Source organism: Talpa occidentalis, unplaced genomic scaffold, assembly GCF_014898055.3.
Source record: "Talpa occidentalis isolate TD23 unplaced genomic scaffold, MPIMG_talOcc4v2.1 talOcc4.16, whole genome shotgun sequence".
Lineage (NCBI taxonomy): Eukaryota > Metazoa > Chordata > Mammalia > Eulipotyphla > Talpidae > Talpa > Talpa occidentalis.
The window spans coordinates 24416078-24440871 of NW_023601653.1; the positions used below are offsets into that span (position 1 = coordinate 24416078).

At 35.1% G+C, this 24794-nt stretch overlaps 1 long non-coding RNA gene across 1 annotated transcript; it reads right to left on the reverse strand.

Annotated features, from left to right (window-relative positions):
- Positions 1 to 3590: 3590 nt before the first annotated feature.
- Positions 3591 to 24794, reverse strand: LOC129145950 (uncharacterized). Its single transcript, XR_008552189.1, has 3 exons — positions 24748 to 24794; positions 18720 to 18755; positions 3591 to 3622 (listed from the first exon to the last, which is right to left on the reverse strand). It is a non-coding gene; the product is annotated as an uncharacterized LOC129145950 (long non-coding RNA).

Consider the following 24794-nt stretch of genomic DNA (forward strand, 5'->3'; position numbering starts at 1 on the left):
TGCATTTTGGCAAAGCTGGTTCTGATTTGTATTTCATTTTTTTGCATTTCACTTTTTACCTTCTAAAATTTATAAGCTTATAACTTCCTATTTTCTAATTCTTTACAAATGCCACCTTAGTCCTGACAAAAACAATAACAACAAAACAACCATCTGTGTTTTTCTTTCTTCTGGTTGTTCTTCCTTTCATTGTGTTTCTGTGTTTATTATTCTTTAGTTTTTTTTCATTTTTAATAAATCTTCTAGACTTCACCAAGAAAGATTTTATTTATTAAAAATGTCACTAAGGAAATGATATAAAAACTACATGTGTGGAAGACTATTTTAATTATTTGTGAAAACTATATTTGACAAAGCAAAGGTATCCTGGAAATATGAAGATCTACTGTTTTTTTTTTTTTAAATAGTTAACAACATATAAATTAGCAGAAGAATTTAATAGATGTTTCATGGAAAAGACATATAAGAATGAGCAACAAACATAAAAATTGGGCACTATCATTGGTCATCATTAAAAAATCATACTTAAATTTGAAGAGAATACCCTACATATTACCGGAGACTAAAATAAAAAAGACTGAGAACACTCAATACTGCCAAGAAATTAAGAGAAAATTAGGGCTTCCCTGATGGTGCAAGGAGTTAAGCACAGCACTGTGAAGCTATCTGAAGCCTCTGCAGCAACATTTCGATCCCTGGCCAGTCAGGGAGCTACCCACATGGTGTGCAGACCTCTCCTGACTCGCCTGCTGCTCCCCTCAGCAGTGTATTTCAGTCAGTCCGCCTGTTTTGTTCCACACTCTGTCTCCGGTGAATCCTCTCAACCCCCACACCTCTGGCCTGTACCCCAGTTCTTGTATGTATAAATAAATAAATCTTAAAAAAAAAGGAAAGTAGAGTGGGCCTCTCCTGGTGGCACAGCGGTTGAGCACTGGGCTGTGAAGCTGCCCGCAGCATCTGCACTACCGGTTCAATCCCCGGCCGCCAGCGAGGGTCCCACATGGCATGACAGACCTCTCCTGCCGCATCCACTGCTCCGCTCAGCAGTGTATTTCGTCAGTCTGCCTGTTCTGTTCCCTATTCTGGCTCTGGTGAATTCTCTCACCCTCCTGTGCTTCTGACTGCACACTATACAGTGTACAATCACTATAGAGTGATTGTGTAAATAAATCTTTTTTTAAAAAAAGACAGTAGAGAAAGAAAGTGGAAACTGAAATGTTATTGAAGCGAGCTTGAAAAGTTGCAATTATTTTGAAAAAATATTTGGGTGTTTAATATAAAGTCAAACACATATCTATCTACCCATGACCCAGAAGTTCCAACCCTAGGTATTTATCCAATAGAATAAAGTATGTCCACAGATGACACAAGAACATTCATACCCATTGCATTTGTAGTAGCCAAAACTTTCTGGAAACAACCCAGGTGTCTATCAATAACAGAATAGATGAACACGTTGTATATACAAATGGAATATTGCTCAGTAATAACAGAATGAACTCGCGATACACATAAAAACATGGATAAATCTCAAAACATTGAGGGAAAGAGATTGATAGAAGAATGAAAATTACATCAATTCTTCTACAAGAGATTCTAAAATATACAAAAATAAATCAAAACAGTATTTGTCTCTGGCACAGTGCTTTAAATTGAGGAGACATGAAGGAATTTTCAGGGATGATGGTAATATTCTGTCTATCAGGTTGCACTCAAGAACGCATCTCTGAAAAATGACTGGTAAATGATTATTTTTTAAAAAAGATTTATTTATTTATTTATTTATACAAGCATTGGGTACAGTCAGAAGCATGGGAGGGTGAGAGAATTCACCAGAGCCAGAGTGGGGAACAGAACAGGCAGACTGACGAAATACACTGCTGAGGGGAGCAGTGAGCGGGCGCAGCAGGAGACGTCTGTCACGCCATGTGGGACCCTCGCCTGGTGGCCGGGGATCGAACTGGCGCTGCAGAGGCTGCGGGCAGCTTCCCAGCCCAGCACTCAACCAGTGCGCCACCAGGGGAGGCCTTATTGATGCATTTTATTGTTTGCAAATTTTATCTCAAAGGGAACAAGCTTAAACTCTAGGTAATTGTATACATCTTTAGTCTTTAAAGGGAAATATGCTGATATCTGCAACTATATAGTGCATAAAAATAATTTGTTTATGAATGGATACAGGGACTGATTGATATTTAGATATGTAATAAATATATCAAATCAAATATTATGTCACCTAGGTAAAGGGTGTATGATTATTTAGTTTAAAAATCTTTCACTTTCTCTATATGTTTGAAAGCTTTCATTATAAAATGCTAAAAGTGAAATAAATTTAGGATACATTATTTTATTTTAGTTATTTATTAGTTTTGAACATACTTCAGTCTAATGCGTGTACCATTTTTTTTCTTGTTTATTCAAAAGAAAACTATAAACTATAGACATATTTATCAATAAACATTTAAGCCCTATTTAAATCCTGTTGTGAATCCTTGATCTACTAAAATCAAAGAGGTCCAATGCAAAAAAAACATGAGAAAATCATATCAGCAACTTGAAAGAAAATCCTGGCTACCTGTTGAGAGACTCTTTTAAAGAAATGCTAGCTCATCAGTGTTGATAATGGTACAGAGATTTGTAGAGTGTGAAAAAAATAGATATGAATCCACCTGAGTTGAAAACAATTCTGAAAAGGCAAACCCAATATGAATACATTTAAAGAATGCATGACAAATCCTATAAGAGACTATAAAATAAAAATTCTAACAGATGAAGTTATGATTTTCTTCCTTATGCTATATAACATAATGGTGCGCCTAATATCTGCTGACATTTTAGATTTAATGAAATATATGTATGAGTTCCTACTATATTCTAGACACCATATTATATTTGGTTTTAGGAAGACAGTGATCAATAAAGCACAATGCTTGTCACTAAAAAGTGCAAATTTTGAGAAGGAAATATAAATGCTGATTATTCAAATATAGTCAATAATAGCATTGTGTAATGCAAATATATTTTGTAGTAGAAACTAGACTTACCTGGGATTGTCCAGGAAAATTTCCAGAAGTAGCATATTTAGTTATGAAAAATAATTATCAAGTGTGAAGACAGGGATACAAGAAAGAACTGTCTAGAACTTTAAACAACACACAAAAAAATTAAAGTAATGATGGGACAGAGTTTTAAAAGTGATGAAATCTTTCTGTTATGAGAGTTCGAGAGTTGTGGGAGGAGGTAGTGTTCCATAAAGTAAGTAGATTAAATTTTGAAGTATGTTGTATGCCATGGTAAGTATTTTAGGATTATGATTCAAATGTTCCCAAACTGTAGATTTTGAGTATCTGTCTAATGGGGAAGAACCAATAAAATAAAACTATTCTCTTACTGAGTTCTTACAGACAAAAGACGTATTATCCCACTGCCTTTTATTTTTAGGTATAAGCAATAATTTCTTATAAGTAATTGACAGGGATATTGAGAGTTGCTCACATTATATTCATAAAATGAAATTACACTATTGCTAGTATTTCTGAGAACAAAAATCCAATACTTACCACATATCAAACTGCCATTTGATTGTTGTCAGCACTGTGAACTTTCCAAGACACAGGTGCACCTATGAGAAGAGAGTTGTAATTTCTATCACTTGACGGACTACATTTATTTATACAGTAGCTATCTTTTTACTGTCTGGTATTTTCCCATCCTTCAGTATTTGCACCCCATTTTTTTTCTCTAGGAATTGAAACATCTCCCAAGATCAGTGAGTGATGATTTGCTTGATTGGCTAAAATTCTACAACCAGAATAAGCATACAAATCAGACCTGATCAAACAAATCACGTTGTTCTCATCCCAGGGATTGTTTCAGGAATGGCTTTACAACAATTTAACAGAGACTGGACTTCAGTGGAATCATCCCTCTTTGCCTTCTCCTGTCTTTCCTCTGCCTCTCCCTCCTCCACGTTCTCTTTGGAATTTAACCTGGTATATGATGGAGACTTACAGCTGCTGAGAGCTATTTGGATACCAAATGAAACCTAAATATAGAAGCCATGATAGAGGAGAACATGACTGCAAATAGTGAGAGATGTATTGTGTATGCCCTTGAATCAAGTTATTCTTGAAGTTATTTATACTGCTGGACCTGTCAAATCTGTTAACCAATAAATCCTCCTTTTCCACAATTCAATTTGGGTTCTATTTTCTGACACTCACGACAGAAAGAGTTATAATACAAATGTCTAGTTTTCAGTGCATGTGCAGTATTTTCTTGAGAAAACTTAATTTTCGATTTCTCCTGTATTACCCTTAGTGTCAAACTTCTGGGTTTAAGACTGGATTCTGATACTCATTTATATAATCACCTGTTACTATAAACTCTCTGTGCCTCATTTTCCTTAATAGTAAATGGACAATAAAAATATTCTTTACAGATAGTGCTTTTTTGACGAATGAGATGATTAAGGAAAAATGTTTATTAAAATGTTTTTCACAGGCTAAATAAATGTTAGCCATTTTTACTGCTTAATGATGAAATACTATTTATTATTGTCTGCTTTGAATGCTGAGAGATATTTGGTTTATTTTGCAGTGTGTGTGTTACAAATCTGCATATTTTAGGCCTCTAATTTCCCAATGACTGAATTTTTTTAAGGTTTGCAGTAGTGTAGTTCAAAATAAATCACCCGTAGCATTAGAATTAATGTGTGTGCAAGCATAATTTCATAACTTATTTAGTTCAATGATATATTATTGGTGTCATATCTTAGTTCGTGAGAATCTCAAACTTCTAAGAAATGATCAAAGAAGAGTAATAAATGATTGAATTAAATGTGCATTTGCTCTTATTTCTCCAATAAATAAATAACTCAAAAATTTATAACTGAGCTGATTTTTTTTTTTTTTGCCAAATGGGAAGTAGCCCAAGGGAACCATTGTCAAAATTATTTACATGATATTACTTAAGTGAATTTAAGATATCCAGAACAGGCCTTTCCAAAACCTGTCACTTTAGCATATGGATTATTTCAAACTAAGGTCAATGAAGGTCTTGCAGCTCAGAAAAAAATGCTTACACTCCTTTAACTCTCTAGAAGAATGAAAACTGGGGTGGTACCCAAATTAGAATTTTCATCAGAAATAATAATATATCAGAGAAATCTATCTACATGGCAGGTTTTTATATTGATTTTTCCTTTGCTGACACACCTGATGTTGTTTTGATTATTCATCCAGTTTGAGAAAAAAAAACAAAACAGAGGGGTGGGGCATTTTGCCTGTGCCCCAACACCCCTAATGCATTCCGAAATGCATCTAAGACATTCATTTCTATAAATCAGTCTAATAAAAATAAGAAACAGAATTCAAAGTAGTTATGCATTCCATAAGCAGGTATAGAAGACCTGATGGAAAGCAGCTAAAATGCTTGTCTGGTAGCAGAGTGTTCCCACAGGAAAGTTATAGTGGAAATTCATTCTGTGATATATACGGAAATGAATGCACACTTGCCCCCTGGTGATTCAATTTAAGACTAAAGTAAAAATATTTCTAGCTAACTGGAATAACTTGCAGAAAAAGGAAAATTGGATATCTTGCCATGAAATAAATACATAAATGTCTGACAGGTGGTCTATCTCAGTATATTGAAGAGTAATGAAAGCTATATGGTAAAATCTCTAACTTTTAGTTTCTTGGAATTTTATCATTTATTGACTCTAAATATTGTGAACAATAAAAAAGTATTATTCAAATAAATGATTTGGGTACCAAGAGGAAATAAAGAAAACCTTGTAACCTTTGATTATTAATAAAATAAACTTTCTATAGGGAGAAATTTGTTTTTGTACCATAGGCACACAGGTAATCAAATGAAGACAATTTCTTAAATTTTTGAAGATACTGATTTTTGCCAAGGAAGATATCTCCAGTGAAAAACATCATTAAATTAGCTAAGTTACCACAGGAAATAAATTAATTTTCAAATGTTCTTGTGAAATAAAGGAGCAAACTAATTAACCATCAGCCCTGTACCATCCTGGGAAACTGAACTACTAGATTATAAAATTGCTCTGCTTTACTGACTTAGAATAAATGTTTGTATAATTATAGGTAGCTCAAGTTATTATAAATTAATGCTCTAGGTTCAAGCTCAATTTATATGACTGAGCTTTATTTCGTATTGTGCAATAAAATTATCATTTTGTTCTTCATCAGATTTAAAGATGGTCTAGCTTAGAGTAAATGCAAGAATCATAGTCAAAAGCTGAACGTAACCTGTCACCACCGGAGGTCATCTGGTTTCATTATTTATACTGCTGGAATGAGTGGGCAAAATGTAGGTTTTTAGCACTTGAAAAATTCTACATATATTTACCATTGGAACTATATTTTAGTTTTCCATTGCCTTTACATTAAAACAAAACCCTAATGTTGATATTAAAAGATCTTCCTTTCCCTGAAGTATAAATGTATATTTTTAAAGTTTCCAGAAAAGATGTTAAATCAGAGAGGCATCAAGAGAACATAGGATATATGGGGCCTCCCCAGTGGCGCAGTGGTTGAGCGCTGGGTTGCAAAGCTGCCCGCAGCCTCTGCAGCACTGGTTCGATCCCCGGCTGCTCCCCGGCCACCAGAGTAGGGTCCCACATGGTGCGCAGACCTCTCCTGCCGCCCGCTGCTCCCCTCAGCAGTGTACCTCGGTCCTTCTGCCTGCTCTGCTCCCCACTCTGGCTCTGGTGAATTCTCTCACCCTCCCGTGCTTCTGACTGTACCCAGTGCATGTATAAACAAAACTAACAAACAAACAAATAAATAAATAAATAAAACATGCCTCTATAAAAAAAAAAAAAAAAAAAAAAGAGAACATAGGATATATGATCTTGGATTTATTTCTTCTTTTCTTAACATTTTTCTTTTAAGAGATTTTTGTCCTTCAATAAGACAACAGCCTACATCCACCCTTTTCATTTTTCCTAAAGATACCTGATAACCCTGCAGAATCAAAGGCAAAGTTTTTAAAATAGCTTTCAGCAAATGGTTACATTATTGGACAGCTATAGTTTTATCTATTTATTTATTCATGAACATGTCATAGAACATGTCCTAAATCCCAAGCATTTATATTTATCATATATTGGCATTTCCGTGGTAACTTTCCATGATTCCGTAGAGTAACAGCCTTTAATCTTCCAAGTTCAGAAAGTTGCTGGTCTTTTATGGAGCAATACTTAGATGCCCATTGCATGTGGAACTTAGAATTCCATTTCTGTTCCATAATCCATTTTCTCTGTCTCCTTGATTCTTACACATGTTCTGTCTTGAAACTCTGCCCATACCTTCCAAGATAATCTTTTTTATTAGTTATAGTCCAGAGATTTTGAGCTAATTTTACTCAGAGACCCAGACTGAATATATTAGCAAATGATGTTTATTATGAGGTTTAAATTTTTAACTCTGCTAACTTTCCTGTTGACTTTTTCAATTTCCAGTTACTTTTTTTTTTTCCCCAAAAGACAAATCACACCTATAATATCATTTTCCTTCTACAGCTTCCACTCCACCCAAAACCACTGGACTTTCAAAGTTTTGCCAAATTACTTTGGTGAAATGCAGTAAGGGTGACAAAGAAACAAAAAGAGAAAAAGAAGAACAAGCAGACATTAATATTTTAATGATATCTTAATTCATTAATGTTGTTTGATGGCAATAAATTTACAATTGGTAAGTTTTACTGACATACAGAATTGAATACTCAGTGTTCTTAAGTAATTTTATTATATCTGAGAGAGTCAATTTATATGTTGGTCAATTTACAGGTCACCCCATTATTTCTTTTGCAGATATTCAACTTTTCAAAGACTTCTATCTTGAATGAAAGAGGATTATTACATAAAAAATTTCTAAAAAACAGGAATAATCATGAGTTCCAACATAACACAGAAAAATTTAAATCTCCAAGGAGATCAGGAAGCAGGTTTATGCCCTCTTAAAAATCTATGTTCTTGAAAACTAAGTAAGGGTCACCTTGGTCGGAAGGAGGTGATGATGGCACAAGATGACCTTGGAGATAGTAGAACATCTCCCTTTCCCCATCCTACTTTCTCTGTCTCACTACATTAGTTTGATGAGGCTGCCAAAACTAATTACCATTGATTGAGTGACTAAAATATTTATTTTCTCATAGTTATGGAGGCCACAACTCTCAGAACAAGGTGTCTGCATCTGCATGGGTGATTTCTTCTGAAACCTCTGTCCTTAGCTTGCAGTGGTCATCTTCTTTTTCATTTATGACTTTACGTAAGTCTGTTGTGCATTTCTGTATCCAAATTTACCAGATTTTTTTTTTAAAGACACAGTCTTATTGGGTTATGAACCAATATAATTATTTTATTAATGCAACATTAGTTACAACACTGTATAGGTTCCAGGTACATGTGTGTATCATAACATACCTACCACCAAAAGTCCAGCCATCATCTGCTACCAACAAATTTGACCCTTCTACCCATTCCAGTCGCCTGTCTTTACTCTATACAGTAACCGCCTTTCTATTGTCAGAGTCTGAGGGTTTGTTTTCATTTTCTTTTGTCTGTTCCTTTGCCTTGTTTCTTTATATTCCACAAATGAATGAAATTATCCAGTATTTGTCTTTCTCCTTCTGATTTATTTCACTCAGAATAATCTCACTGAGGTCCATTAATGTTTTTCACAAATGGCAAGATTTCTACTGTTTTCAAATGGTTGAGTAGCATTCCAATGTGTTTTTATACCTCTTTAAAAACCTTATGTCCAAATAGAGTTAATGTTCTGAGATACTGAGTGTCAGGACTTCAATGTACGAATTTGAAGAGGACACTAATATTTCTATTCTGTATTCTATTCAGTATCTTATTTGTTAAGGCACAAAGTCCACACTTCTGTCTCTGCAGTGGGAATCATCTCACAATCTATGTGAATCCATAATTCTGTATGCTGTAAACTTATACAGAGATATTTGTCAATTATTTCTCACAAAAACTGTGGAAAATGACAGAGCTGTGTTCCTAACATAGAGGCGCATGTGCCTGTTGTGAATACAGTATTTCCTGAGAGTAAATCCTGTCTAATCTTAACATGATTTCTAGGGTGAAAAGTGTGCATGAAAATATTACTTTTAAATGTAAAGATCTTTAAGAAAAAATCAGCCAGTTCAATTTCTATAAGAATTTTAAATTTAAGTTATTCCTTTCATGTCTGCCTTTTATCTGGGAAGCTCTTAGGCTTTTCATAGATTTGAGATTTAAGATCTCTTGATTTTACAAGCTTGTACTATAGTGAGATTTGATTTTGGATCAAAAGTTAGGTTTAAGTTAATTTCACACTAAATGACTAAACATAGGCAAACATCTATGAAATATAATTTAAGCCTCTTAGAATAACACTTGATCAATCTAACTTTTTAAAGTTTTAATGCCTATTACTCTAAGTTGTGCTAAACTGGCTGTTTACCCAGTAATTGTTTTTTTGTAATTGTTTTATTGATTAAAGGAAAACAAATAAATTAAAGACCATTTGAGGGAAATAGGCAATTCCATACAACACTGAAATCTGTATTTAATGATTAGTTTTTTAATGATTGTCATTTCAGCTGAAAACTAATCATTCTAAATGCACACGTTTATTCTTAAATATGACTGGAGATGTATCCAAATATTTACATGTAAGAACATCTATGCAGCATTATTTTAAAAAAATAGTAAATGAAATGCTTGGAGTTAAAAAAGTCAAATATGTTGTGGTATATTTCAACAATGGAATGTATCCCTAAACTCAAACTTCCCAGATAATATTTACTATCATGTGTAAATTCTGACAGTACATCATTAAGATCAGAGAATAGAATATATGTAACTTCAGGTGTTTAATTAGAAAATAAACTATATCCTTCCTCATTTTCTTCTCTTTATCATTCACTGATTGTATGAAAGTTCCTTTCCATTGAAGGTCTTACACACTAGAGTATGTTTTGTCCTGTTGCAGCAGATTGCAGAACCCATTCAGCAGGTGCATTTAGAGGTCCCGTGGTGCTCCTCACCCTGCTCTGTAACAAGAGCATCCTATCTGTCATGTGAAGTTCTCCCTTTTCTTTCCTTGACCCTCCAGATCTCTTAGCATAGGAGATATATATATCCCAGGTCTACCCCATTTTACTTTAGAATTTATAGCCATGTAAATTCTTCATATATGTGTTATTAAATTGATTTTTTTCTTTACTGATCCATCTGATGCTGTTTTGATTACTCAGCCAGAGAATCCATCAGAGTGAGGGGTTTTCCCTGTGTCCCAACATTATTAAACACATCCTGAATTTCACTGTTCTCAGATATTGTTTTTAAAATTTTTTATTAAATGTTTACATCATATCTATGTATAGATAGTATAACTAAAACTCTGACTAATATGCTTACTCATTTTTCAGCTTCTTTCAGGGATTTACACATGTAAATAATATTAAAGTGATAACTCCTCAGGGAGACATTTTCTAGGACTGCTCACCTGTCTAACATAACAGGTGCTTTTAATTTCTGTGTCCTAAATGTTACCAGGAATATTAAATTGGCATAATATAAAATAGATCTTTTGATATAGAGAAAGAAGATACTAACTAAAGAAAGATTTTTAAAAATCCAATGGTATTCCATACAAATAATTATTTTTACAGAGCTGACAACTTATTTTAGATCCTTTCTCCACAGCTCACATTTCAAATTTAAAATTCTGTACTGGTTTAACCTGCTCTCCTTAGGATTGTTTTTTCCATTATGCAGTTTTCATTATATTTTCCATTAGGGAAGGAAAGCAATGACCCAAAGAATTCACGTGTCTGAGACATATAATTTCACAAAGTAGCAGCTACATCATTGATTTTTCCCTCCCAAATGATGTGCTGTAAAAGAGAAAAGATATAGAGATCAGTTTAAAATAAAGCCATATTCACTCACTCTGCCATCACGCAGGAAAAAATAATCCTTGTAACATTTGTTGCTGTAATGAATACATATTCCAGTGCAATTCCAGTTTTATTGTCATTCTACACCTTAACTAGACCACTTGTCATATCATAGTTACCTTCATCTTTCTGAATTCAATAGTCATCTCAACCATTGATTCATTGAACCAACATTCATAAGTGCTTCTTTTGTGCCAGTGTAAGGATACAACCCTGGTGACTCCAGTTTTAACCTGAAACTGGTGCCCATGTGCACAAGGCAGGGAGATACCTACAAAGAGGCAGACTACTCAGATTGGTGGGAAGCAGTTTAAGAAATAAATGAACTTACTTATGAGGCATTATCTTGAGTGGCCACAAGAACAAATAGTTTTTTGCACCACCTCCCACCAAATCTCAGTTTTATAGATGTGTAATTGTTCAGCCACATGTGTATACCACATCCATAACACAATCTCTCAAGACTATAACTTTGGAGCAGCTTCTGGGAATGCACATTGCCAGAAAAGGGAAATGAGAAGTCTCCTATTGCCTGAGTCTAGCCCACAGGTCAAAAGTTAATCACATACTTTTGATTTCCTTAACCCCAAAACCTGGTGTTACTTTAGTGAAGCACAGGTGATAAAGTAGTTGAGTAAATAGAAAAAATGTTCTACCCTTCTAGAATTTCTTTCTAGTGGATTCTAGTGACCACATTGATCTTTTACTAGCATCAGAGCTGGTAATTATCTTTGAAGCCCTCTCTGCTTTAATGATATCTTTTTTTTCTTCCTCCTTGATATTCTTTGTAAGGATCCTTTTGTGGATCATCCTTCATGAAGAATCTACATTTCTTCCTACATGGCCATATTTAATACTGAAGTTACCAAATACACAATTCTCATTCTAACCTCCGCACTCAAATCTGCAATATATACAAGTATAAACTTGTAATTGCCATTAGGAAATAAAATGTAACATGGACAAAATATAAAAGAATTCCCGCTTTCACCTCACCAACATGCTCTTCTTTAATCTTTCTCATATGAGAAAGTAGCATCATTGTATTTTCAGTTATTTAAGCTAGAATTTTAAAATCATTATTGATACCTGTCTTTCCTTAAAGTCATATCCATGCAGTTCTAGCTGGAAAATGTCAACTGAATCTGTCACTTCTCTATATCTCTAATGCTATCTCCCATATTTGAGCCATCAACGTGCTTTGTTTGATCTTCAAATTGACCTTTCCGATTCTACCAATCTTCACTGTCATCTATTCATTTTCCAAAAGCAGGCAGAAAAAGAAAATTTTAACATTGTTCATTCTTATCATTGTCTTGCCCACTGCTCCCCTCGGCAGTGTATTTCAGTCAACCCGTCTTCTGCTCCCCACTCTGTCTTTGCTGAATCCTCCCAGACCTCACTCCTTTGACCCTAGTTCTTCTTTGAAAAATTAAATAAACATTAAAAAAATTATTTTTTTTAAGATTTAATTTATTTACACATACAAGTGCTGGGGTGTAGGCTAGAGATGCAGGTAGGGGGCGGGTGTGAGAGGACTCACCAGAGACAGAGCGGGGAGCAGAATAGGCAGATTGACTGAAATACACTGCTGAGGGGAGCAGCGGGTGAGACAGGAGAGGTCTCCTGAGCCATGTGGGTCAGCTCCCTGGCTGGGGATCGAATTTGTGCTGCAGCAGCCATTGATAGAGAGCTTCATAGTGCTGAGACTTAACCCCTTGCACCACCAGGGAGGAACTCCCCTCAAAAAAAAATCATTATTTAAAAAAATAAAAAACTTTTAAAATTGTGAACACACTGTAAAATGGAGTTTGGATTTCATTCTACATTCCAGTGAAACCATTTCGAGAATGTTTAGCAAGAAAATGAAATTACCTGATGCACTTTTTCCTAATGAAGAGTTTCCTATATTAATATGTAACATAAAATATAATAATCTCTTTATTCCAAAATATATATAAAGTTGAGCCACAGACGCATGAGGCATATACTGTAGGCCATCAACCATGATGTGCTCCCTCTAGGACATACATGAACCAGTCTCGTCATCTAGACATCAGCAATTGCCATGGCAGAGAGAAGAGAGCACAGCAAATCATACAGTGCCTGAAGAAAGGCATACATGTTGTATGCTGATTTTGTTCTTTTATACAGGTTGCCTACCAGTAGAAAGTAAGTATTTGTAAAACTCAATAAGTAGCAATCCAAAAGTAAATGCAGAAGCAATTGAGAAATAAGAAAAAAAATTTGATTGGAAAGTAAGATTCAACAGAAGGCTAACCATATTCCTTAACATGTATAGCTGAATTAAATATCTCTCCCTAATTACAGGTCTCCTCATTGAAGGGGCAGTCTTCCCTGATAAGCTTAAACATGGATTAACTGAAAAGCAATGGGTGATAAACATTCTTTCCTAAGAGTGGAGAAAGTTGCAGTTGTTGCTGTTTTTTTTTTTTTTTTTTCTTCAATATGCTATTGAAAAGAGAAATTGCTCTTTTCAAGACTTTGCAGAAGTTCATGTTTAAGGTCATTTATTTGCTGAGAAAAGCACCTGTGTAATGGTTTAAAGGTCAGAAGACCTTGATTTAAATAATCCTAAGCATCAAGTTGTTGCTTAGTGTCTATGAATGAGCAAGAGACTCAATTCTCAACCTCAGTGAGCAGTGAACTGGCAGTTAATTTACTAGTAGAGCCTAGTTGGGCTGTTCTTGGATGAAGAAACAGTGGTATGATTAGGTCTATAATCCTATGTTTAAATATGTCATTGATTAATTGTGAACCTTAGGTAAGCTATACTGTTTAAATTCTCTTAAAAACAATCAGCCAAGGTTGATTGCTTATAATGTATGGCACATGTTCTATGAACATTATCTCATTTAAAAATTATTTAAAAATACCTCCCTTTATGCAGATGAATAAATTAAGGCTATCGAAGGTAAGTTATATAATCAGGTCTAGTCTTAGTGAATTTCAGAGCTATGGTTTAAATTGAAACTTCTGATACTAATGCCAATGCTATCAACAGCTACATTAAAAAGAGTCCCACTTTTCTTTGTTGAAAGTAGGAGAAATATATGTAAGCTGGAGAACACAAGATTGTAATAGGAACATGTTGGAGAAAACTTAAGAGTATGGCAAATACATTGTCAGGAGTAATTTTTTGGTGACTGAAATGTTTAGAAACAACTTTTAGGTGTGGTTAGTCCAAATGAGAGGCTAAGTGATGGTGATATCCTTTCATATTGTAGCTACTTTGTGCACTGGGAGAGTCAGTCCTAATAACGTAAGCTTTTGGAATGCACAGAAAACATGCTTGGCATACAGTTAAAGCTCCTTCCACATAGGAACTGAGCATTATGACTCAGGCTTCCGACTGGATCCCTTTGGAAGGGATCTGATTTCCAGAACTTCCCATCATTAAGTGTGAGGGAGCTGATGAAACTCATGGATTGGAACTGTGGGGAAGAGAACCTGGGGTTACTGTGATCAAAACCTCAAATTTCAACCCAACTGACTACACTGGAGTGTAAGAAAATTTTGTTATTTTCTTGAAGATTGTCCTCTATATGAAGTTTCCTTAATCTAATTTTAAGGGAAACCCTAATCAAAGGGACTCACTAATCCACTGAAATTCACTAACCTTCATTAACTTCCTATCCTGAATTCTGTATATAACATAAACTCTGAATGGTCTGTCATCGAGTGAGGAAAAGGAAGAATGATTTTCTATTAAGCCTATGTAAGTGGATGATATATGAACTTTAGCCAGAAATGGAATTAAAATGTGCAATGCTAATTTGGAGGAAATTTCTATTAATGACTTAAAGGGACATTTTTATAGATGGTACACTTACCTCTCCTTTCAAATTAAGATATAAGATACATAATTTAAAGTGCAAAATTGCCACACTAGAAAAGTCTCTGAAATATTCAAAGCATTCACTTTATATGTTTTCAATCTGAATTATGAGAGAATTTTTTTAACTCCAAATTTATTTCAGAATGTTATATCCTTCCAGCAAGTGATATACTCATATAAAAAGTAATGGTCATAGAGAGGGACCCCCACAAAAGGCAGGTAAAACTTCACTTGATCTTAAACATCTCTGCCTTTTAAAAGTAGTCACTGTACAATTCATTTCAGCAAAGGAAATAAAATATGTTTACTGCTCTCTTCCTCTCTTCAGAAGCTGATTATGAGTCTGATATTTTAATATCTTTGCCAGTGTGGGATGCTAAGGGTGGGTATTTAGTATAGGTAGCTTCTGGTTTTAAAAGAACACATTTGTGAGCCTTTGGGTTCACAAAGGCAGGATTGCATTTAATTATAGGAGATGGACAGCTGTGTGTGCATATAACAGGATAGGTCAATGAGATGGACCCAGAAAAAGAGAAATCATACAGAAGAGAGGAAATAGTGCGGAGCAACAGGGCAAAGAGCTGGAGCCCATGCACAAGGTAGCTAACAAGGAGTCCTTAATGGTGAGGTGGTGAAATACCAAACATATACAAAATAAAGAGAATAGTTTAAAGGTCTCCCTATACCTGGCATCTACCTCAATAATGTTCAATCAGTGCCCAGTCTTGTTTATGCTGTTCTGCTGCCCACTTTCTCCTTTCTGCATGCCTCCCGGATCCTTTTGACTCAATTCCCAGTCATCATATAAATGAATTCATAAATATTTTAGTTACTTTAAAATATAATGACTTTTAATATTCTACTGCATTACCATCATTATGTTCCCAAAATGAATGCTAAATCTTCAAAAATCACTAGGTAGATGGTTGGGGGGTTCAGATTTTCCCAACTTTCTCATATTTTCACCTTTTAGTGTGTAAAATTGGTTCTGTATGCCAAGTTTTACATTTTTTCCTCCCTTTTTCTTTCTGTCTTTCGATTCTGTTTATTGAAGACATAGGGTCATTTTTTCTTAGAGCTCACTACATGCAAGATTTGCTGATTATATCTCTGTGGTGCTATCTCATATATACTTTTGCTCCCTCAATTTCCTTTTTTTTTTTTTTTTGGTGGGACCCTTGCCCGTGGCCGGGGATCAAACTGGCGCTGCAGAGGCTGCGGGCAGCCTCGCTACCCAGCGCTCAACCGCTGCGCCACCAGAGGAGGCCTCCAGCTCCCTCAATTTCCTAGGAAGGTGGGAGACTGATTTCATGGGATAAAGGTTTGATATTTTGTCAAGAATAGTTCATAAGTGCTATTGTGTTCTACCATCAGGAAATGATGCTGTTGACTTTCTTTTAACATTCTAGTTATTTTTCCACAGTATAGGATTTATCTCCTCAGGTGTGTTCACCATAGTTTTCCCATTATCAGAGTACCCACAGTCCTCCATAACACCTATGGTCTGCTTTCAAGGGTCAGTGATAAGGGATTGATATTGAAGATCTCCAAAGCATTTATACAAATCAACAACAAAAAAAAAAACACTCAATCAAAAAATGGGCAGAAGAACTTCATAGGCATTTCTCCAAAGAAGACATGCAGATGGCCAACAGTCATGGAAAAATGCTCATCATCACTTATCATCAGGGAAATGCAAATCAAAAACGCAATAAAATATCACCTCATACCTGTGAGAACAGCCCATTTCAAAAAAACCTCTCCCTTATTCTTATCCTCAGAAATATCACCTCATTTATGACTCCAATTAGTTTATGATTTTGCTTTGTATTTTATCCATTGTAACATACAATATTTATCTTTATCCTTCTGATTATCTTTATTTATAATATATTCATAATTATGTTTATAATATTTGGACCTTTGAAAAACCCTACACTAATTGATATTTGACCATTGATATTTTCAAATATAACACTAAACCAGAAAATGAAGAAAAACACCTATTTTTCTTTAATTTGGTGAGTTCATTAGAAAGGCTATAATAAAAGATTCTGAGAAGTGACATTTTATGTAAATTAATTGATTTTCAACTTTTTGTTTTTAGGATCTCCCTTTAGTAGAAACCCATTCATTAAAAAAAAAAAAATGAGGTCTGCATCGTAAGGCTGACAGGAATACAACTTTCATTATAACCCTGAGAGAGTATGTCCCTATTGCACAAACTTTATGAAGGACATGAACTGATTATGTGGGAGAAATAGGGGCCCTATAATCTCTTTACAGTTCACTTTAATACTGTATTGGCAAGAGACTCTGTGAGTCAGAGGAAAGAGAAGCTTAATTAATCTCCCCTTTTCCTTTCCTAAAATTATTGTCCCCACCAGTAAAACTGATAATATTGTCTCTATTGCTGATAAGCAAAAGAGAGAATTTACACTTACTCTCATATATATTAGTGAATTTCATATCCATAATTTTGTCATTACATATCATTTTCTATGAAGTGTTTCCACTAGTTCAATCCCTTATCCTCATCACTGACTACATTATATTTTGTAATGTGCCTGCCAAATGGTAAAGTAATATACCATCAACTAATTTACTCAGGCAAATATTTGTGTTTTTGCCACACGACAAGTCCTGTACTAATTTGACTTCTTTTTCTCAGGGGGCTTATGGAAGTATAATCCATTGCAATGAATATCAAGAAAGAGTACTGTGTAAAGATTTAAAAAAAATAAAAATAAATATATAAGAAAGGGACTTATTCATGACAAGAAGGTAAACAGATGAAGAAAGTGAACAGGAAGAATAGGAAGGGAGAGTAGCACGTATGAAGTCACAAAAGTGTATGTCAGGGAACCCTGAAATTCTTGCCCAGACATTCAAGAACCTAATCATTTGTAATATGACTATGCATTCCCCCACACAAGAATACATGGACTTAATAAAGTGTAACCAGAAAGGAGGGAGCCATATGGGTTGGTCTATTTCATTTTCAGGAGCTAATTTATAGAATTTCTGAGGGTAAGGATCAGAAAACATGATATATGACATAGTACGTATACTTTGTGCATTTCTTATGAAATGTTACATGCTAGTTAGTTTCATATCTCATGAAAGAATTGGTATAATGAATATTCTCATATTCTCAATCATCTTGGGCATCAGAGAAGGTACCACCTTGTAGAGGAGAAGCACAATGAAAAGTTTATGACTAAAGAACTTTCTTTGAAAAAATTCCTTCTTGTCTACCCTCATAAAGTAGTGGGTGACCTCATTTCTCAGTAATTTGAAAGGAACACAATCAGTTGAGAAAACATCTGATAATATCTGATAATCTGATATTCCCTATCTTGTTTTGAGAATAAATTAATATTAAAAACAAAGAACTTCTGAACAGTAAATGTTTCAAGCTGTTATGAACTTTTGACCCACTGCCTTAAAATAAACAAAACAAAAAATAACAAGTGATAACCTATTAATCAGTAGCTTAGAAAGTTAAAGATGTCCGCCTGGATTTTTTTACTAGCAACCCCCTAATATACATTAGTAAAATTGCATTTGCTCTGTATTATTGAAAATGTCAGGTATTTTGGAGAAGGAAGTGACAAATATCCATGGGACACCCCAGGGAGAGGCATGATAGGCAGTTTGAACTTAATAATTTCTGTTATTTCTCTGAAGCAGAATATGGAGAAAGAGGTGTGAGTCAATTTTGGGAATGAAGAACATTAATCACAGCATTTGTAAAAATTGAATCTAGGCCTCTTGTTTTGCAAGTCCTTCCTCCTCCAGAACCTACTCTTTAAGTCATTTAGTAAAATTACCATATAGAAAAAATCAGTAAAATTTCTCTCACCATATAAAAGAAGCCAGCTGGAGAGTTTTGTTGACACTGTTAAAAAAACAAAAATAGTTGGTATAAGGTTATGAGACATTTGGAATGGGAGAACATTTTATCATTGAATGAAAATCTTTTATGTGCAAGAAAGTTTTTTCCCATTTTACTCTCTTAAATATATTTTTATATCTCTGGGTTTTAAGATTTGTTTTGTTCTGCGTCAAGAAGTGTTGGTATATATGTTCCTTGGTATTTTTTTATCATTGTTATTATCCATAAAACTATTTCTGACAGAGCTAACATTATATATTACAGATATTCTTAAACTTCTCCAAAAAATATTTTGATTATAAAATATTAAAGAACATAAAAATTCATAAATTATTCTATCTAGTACTTTCTAAACAGAAGTGTTTGTAGTGCTTTAAAGTTAAGCACATATATGCTACATTTAAATTAATAAAGCTGGTCAAATTAATAAGTTATTGCCTAGCTGGCTTCACCAATCTGCTGTGGTATACAAGTTTTATCTTTATAGCGATAAACACAAAATGATTGGAAACTAACCATACAAGCAATTAGAGATTGAGAAGATGTTTACCTGTGTTAAATAGATGATGTGTGCATATGTTTGTTTGAGTGTGTGTGTATGTATGTATGTGTGTCTTTCTCCCTTGCTTCCAACCACATTTATTGAAGATTTAATATGTACTGGGTCTTAAACTCTATAGAAAATAGAGCAATAAATAATAGACAGAAAATTTCAGCTCCATGAAGCTTACACTTGCCTGCAGGAGAAAAACAAAGGTTGGACTCAATCTAGAAGTTACATTTCCCAGCAAAAGAATAGAATTTAAGTTTTACCATACACTGCAATAGTCTCTGTAGCAAAGGGGAAAACAGCTGAATTATAGACATATACTATGAGACATAAAACAGACCACAAACACTTATTGAATGTTCTTGGGATTTATAGCTGAGTAAGAAATAGCCCATACCTTGAAGCACTTATAGTCTAATGAGGTCACATGAGACACAAAACAAATAGTTTCAATTGTTCTATGATAAATTTTACCATGGACATAGTCTGAAAAGACCTGTGAAGTCATGTCTATAGAAATATGCCACACCTTTATATTAAGTAACTGGTAACTGGCACCTTTTAGGTAACCACTAATATTTTTAATAAACAACCTAAACTGAACTTTAAGAAAATATAAATATATACACTGATATTTTTCTCTACTTCTGTACTTCAAATAAATAGTTTAAACCATGGTCAGGGCTTGGTTTTTACAAGATAATCAAAACTTGTTTTGTAAAGATTTGCCTCCTGATTCACCATTTCCCCTATATCTCCCCTTTCCTTTTCTCCTGCTTGTTTTAATCTCCAACTTATTTCGCAAAGGCTGCAGAGCTTGACTAAAGAAAACTGGCGGGGGTAGAAATTAACAGGGCTTTCTCAAGCTGTGTTTTAGAGCTTAAACCCAGGAGTATTCACTGACCTGGAGTTAGCGCTCTATTGCCCAGAATGAAAATTGTTGCTGAAAGCAGAACCATCTGCTCACAGTCTAGTGGATAATATTTCCAAGCGAGGAGTGTGTTACAGTCCAAAGGTCTCTAATCTGGAGTCCTATCCAAGGTGAGTGGTCCATCAACAAGAACGTTCTGGTGGCTAGCTATATGACTGGTCACTTATGGGCACAGAAAGATGTGACCAATCAGACTACCAACTTTCATTTTTCTATATCTTTTTTTTCCCCAAACCTTATAAATATTGCCCAAGCCCCTGCCTCAGGAAGAGTAACTTGAGTTGCATCCAGTCTGCTTGCGGGTCAACTGTGCAATAAACTTTCTTCTCAAAAAAAGTGTTGGCGCAGTTATTAGTTTTCCTCATGCATTAGATATCAGACCCATACTGAACAGCAAGAATATCTATAAATTCTAAGAGAAATCACCACATCTGTACCTCCCGCAGAAGGAGTTTATCTAGTTTTAGGTATGTGATCATGATCTTTGTCATATGGTCTACAATCTTGGGAAGAGCTGATTGGATGAGTTTATTTGACTCTAAATCACCTAATTTATAGGCTAAGCAGTGTCCCATTGAATATCCTAAAATGATGAGAATTTTTCAATACTGATGATTATAAGTGTCTGTATCTAATGCAGTAATTTGAATTGGAGATGTAAAGAGACTCAATTAGTTAGCAATTGAGTATACAGAACAAATGGCAATCTATAGATTCCAGTATGCAAAAATAACCATGAGTAAGCTGGGAATGAGTACCCTTTGAAATAATTTTTTTAAAGATTTTATTTATTTATTTTTGCATAGAAGAGCTGGCGTGTAGGCTAGAGGTGGGGGGGGGGGTGAAAGGATTCACCACAGACAGAGTGGGGAGCAGAGCAGGTGGTTTTGCTGAAATACACAGCTGAGGGGAACAGTGGACAAGACAGGATAGGTCTGCTGTGCCATGTGGGTAAGCAACTTGGCTGGCATGGAACTCAGGACAGGATCAAACTCAGGATGGAATGGAACTCAGGCCCTCGTGGTGATATCGCTGAGACAACCCGTAGGCCACCAGGGAGGGCCCCTTTGAAAGACTTTTATAATAGAGGGGAGATGATGCGTTTGCAACAATAGTGAAAACAATAGTTTGCAAGTATTGTGTGGACATGAATCATCACTGTGGCAAGATTAGTTACTGTACAGATTAATAGTCGCTGCTTGGGGCCAAAGATAGAACCCAGTTCCTCAGGTCCTGAGTGACCTTCTATTTTGTGAACTCTGTTCCAGTCTCCTGGAACCCCACTGATTTGTTTCTGTTTCTCACAAGATGTCTGTTGGGGCAGATTTTCCTGTGAGAACAGTGATATCTCACTGATTCCAACAAGAACTAACATGTTGGTGAAGTACCAGTCTTTTGCCTTACTTGAACATTTTTAGAATGTTTTTTCTTGATGAGGAAATTAAAACTCAGAATGGTTAAGCAACTACTTCAATATTAAATATCCATTTGACTCTCAGATCTTTTTTCTTTTTCTTTCTTTTTTTTTTTTTTACTGTTAAATACCTGCCACTCTGAAAGAAGAGACTTTCTTTCTCTCTAGGCTAAATTTCATTGTTCTTTGTTTTGGTAAGGAAGATCATGAAAATGAATAGATGAATGTTTTTCTTACGTTTTCCCTCATTTGATGCTTGAATTATCAGTTTAGTAACCTCTATATTTTTCTCATTCTGTAATATGAGTTCAGTCATTATTGGTTGAATATTTATTTTAGTTTATTCAGTTTATTGCTTAAAAATTGTGAATATGCCAGGGTTGAGTATAACCTGATATTTGGTCTAAAGAGTTCCTATTGGGAATTTCAATGAAAATTCTGTGTTCCATTTGACACGTGAGATTAAATTAGATACCCAAATTTAAATTAAAAATTAAATACCCAAATCTCATAAATGACACTAGATACTCATGAAGTAAATATAGAAATTTAAATGACTCTTTTACACAGAGCATTTCAGAAGTAAGTGCAATTAGATGGGCTAAAAAATAGAATTCATAAATTTAGTCCTCCTGATAGAACATTTTCTAACATGGTGTGATAACCTAAAATAAACATATCACTAAAATTAATCTGCATTGATAACATAAATAGGCAGGACAGTGCAATCAATTTCTCTGGTGAGTAATGGATATCATTCAGTGGCTGAACAGCAGATGTAACCATCTTACAAGGAATGACATATATTTTTTGTTTGTTTGAAATGGAAATGCTTATCAATTTCCAAAGACCAAATTGCTTTGAAGATGTATTACCCGTTTACAAAAAAAGCCAGATAAATTTCAGGCACAGTTACATTAAGATAAGATAGTTCTTGGGCCTCCCTGGTGGCGCAGCGGTTGAGCGCTGGGTTGCGAAGCTGCCCACGGCCTCTGCGGCGCCGGTTCGATCCCCGGCTGCTCCCCGGCCACCAGGGGAGGATCCCACATGATGCGCAGACCTCTCCTGCCGCCCGCTGCTCCCCTCAGCAGTGTACTTCGGTCCTTCTGCCTGTTCTGCTCCCCGCTCTCGCTCTGGTGAATTCTCTCACCCTCCCGCGCTTCTGACTGTACCCAGTGCATGTGTAAACAAAACAAACAAACAAACAAATAAGTAAATAAAACATGCCTCTATTAAAAAAAAAAAAAAAAACTTTAAAAGATAAGATAGTTCTTGGTATTTCTATCTCCTGGTAGGAACTAATTTTTTTGTTACCTAAAATATACCACACTATTAAATTAGTTTGAATTTACTTTCCAAACATGATATGACACATATTGCTTATTAACCAATATTTTTTCTCTTGTTCTTTTATTTATCACACTAGCAAAAAGAAGTTTTTGCAGGCAAATGGTGTATTTCTAACCAATACACTTTAACCAAAGACTAATGCTTTGTATATAACTCAAGTGCCAGTTTTCAGGAGATGGCATTTAGAAAACTGGGTAGAAATATTCCTTGATAAGTTATAATATCAGTGAAAATATTAAGAAGTAGTTGTTCATACATAGTTTTGACTAGAGAGCATAATTTATTTCAAATTGAGGTGGCAAACTTGTTTTTGACTAACACGTCACTGTTATTCTGCTTACCTTTGACTTTGAAGTACATATTTAAAGGTAGGAAAAAAATATATAATAGTTAAATTTCATGTGGTTCAGGTTTTTTTTTTTTTTTTGTCAGAACAAGGTTCTGAAAAGAGGTTTTTTTTTTTTTAATTAGCACTTTTTTTTTTTTTTAAGATTTATTTATACAAGCACTGGGCACAGTCAGAAGTGCGGGAGGGTGAGAGAATCCACCAGATCCAGAGAGGAGAGCAGAACAGGCAGACTGACAAAATGCACTGCTGAGGGGAGCAGCGGGTGCGCTCCATGTGGGTCCCTCTCCTGGGGGCCAGGGATCAAACCTGCGTTGCAGAGGCTGCGGGCAGCTTCGCAAACCAGCGCTCAACCACTGTGCCACTGGAGAGGCCCAAAAGAGGGTTTTTTAACAAAAATATATTTTCAAGAGTTTTGGTCAAACTCAGCAGAAAAATTAAATACCCAAATCTCATAAATGACACTAGATACTCATAAAGTAAATATAGAAATTTAAATGACTCTTTTACACAGAGAAGTAAGTGCAATTAGATGGGCTAAAAAATAGAATTCATAAATTTAGAGATCTAATTGGCTTTATTAAATGATTCATGAATCCAGAAGCATCCCATCTAACATATGGAAAGGTTCTGCAGGCCCTCCCTGGTGATGCAAGGGGTTAACTCTCAGCATTATGAAGCTAGCCACAGCCATTGCAGCACAAGTTCGATCCCCGCCAGGAAGCTGACCCACTTGACACAGCAGACCTCTCCTGTCTCACCTGTTGCACCCCTCAGCAGTATATTTGAGTAGATCTGCCTGTTCTACTCCCAACTTTGTCTCTGGTGAATCCTCCCATTGTCCCACACCTCTGGCCTGCACCCCAGCTCTTGTATGCATAAATAAATAAAGCTTTAAAAAAGAAAGAAAGGCTCTGCAAGGAGCTTATACAAAATGGAATGTTTTTTATACACAGAAAGGGTTCAAAAGGTTATCAGCAAAAGAAAGATTATTTTAGACAAAGATGCCTTCCTTCAGGGCAAGGCTGTGGGGTGTATGCTTTATTATGCAGATTCAATCACTAGTGCTGATGGGTTGGTGGGCCTAAAAATTGCATTCTGGGAGCTGTTGAAATTGAAATTCAGTTAAGTATAAAATATGGGTGTGGCTAGGCAGGAAGAACTGCATTTTGATACTGTCTTTTCCCTTTTTAACAGATTAAATACTAAAAAGCTAATAGTAATACAGAAGTTTTAGATTAGGTCATGGTGATTTCATTCATGAAAAACAATAGTATAATCTCACCTAGAGGGCAAAAACCATGATGTCTTAGTGATTCATTGCAGTTTTTATTGCTTAACTGATGGTAGTAGACTTCCATTTAAATAAAATTATTGCTGAGTGTAAATATACTCAGTACTTACAATGTCCCATCTTCTTTTCATGCTCTGCTTAGCTAATTCTCAGTGTC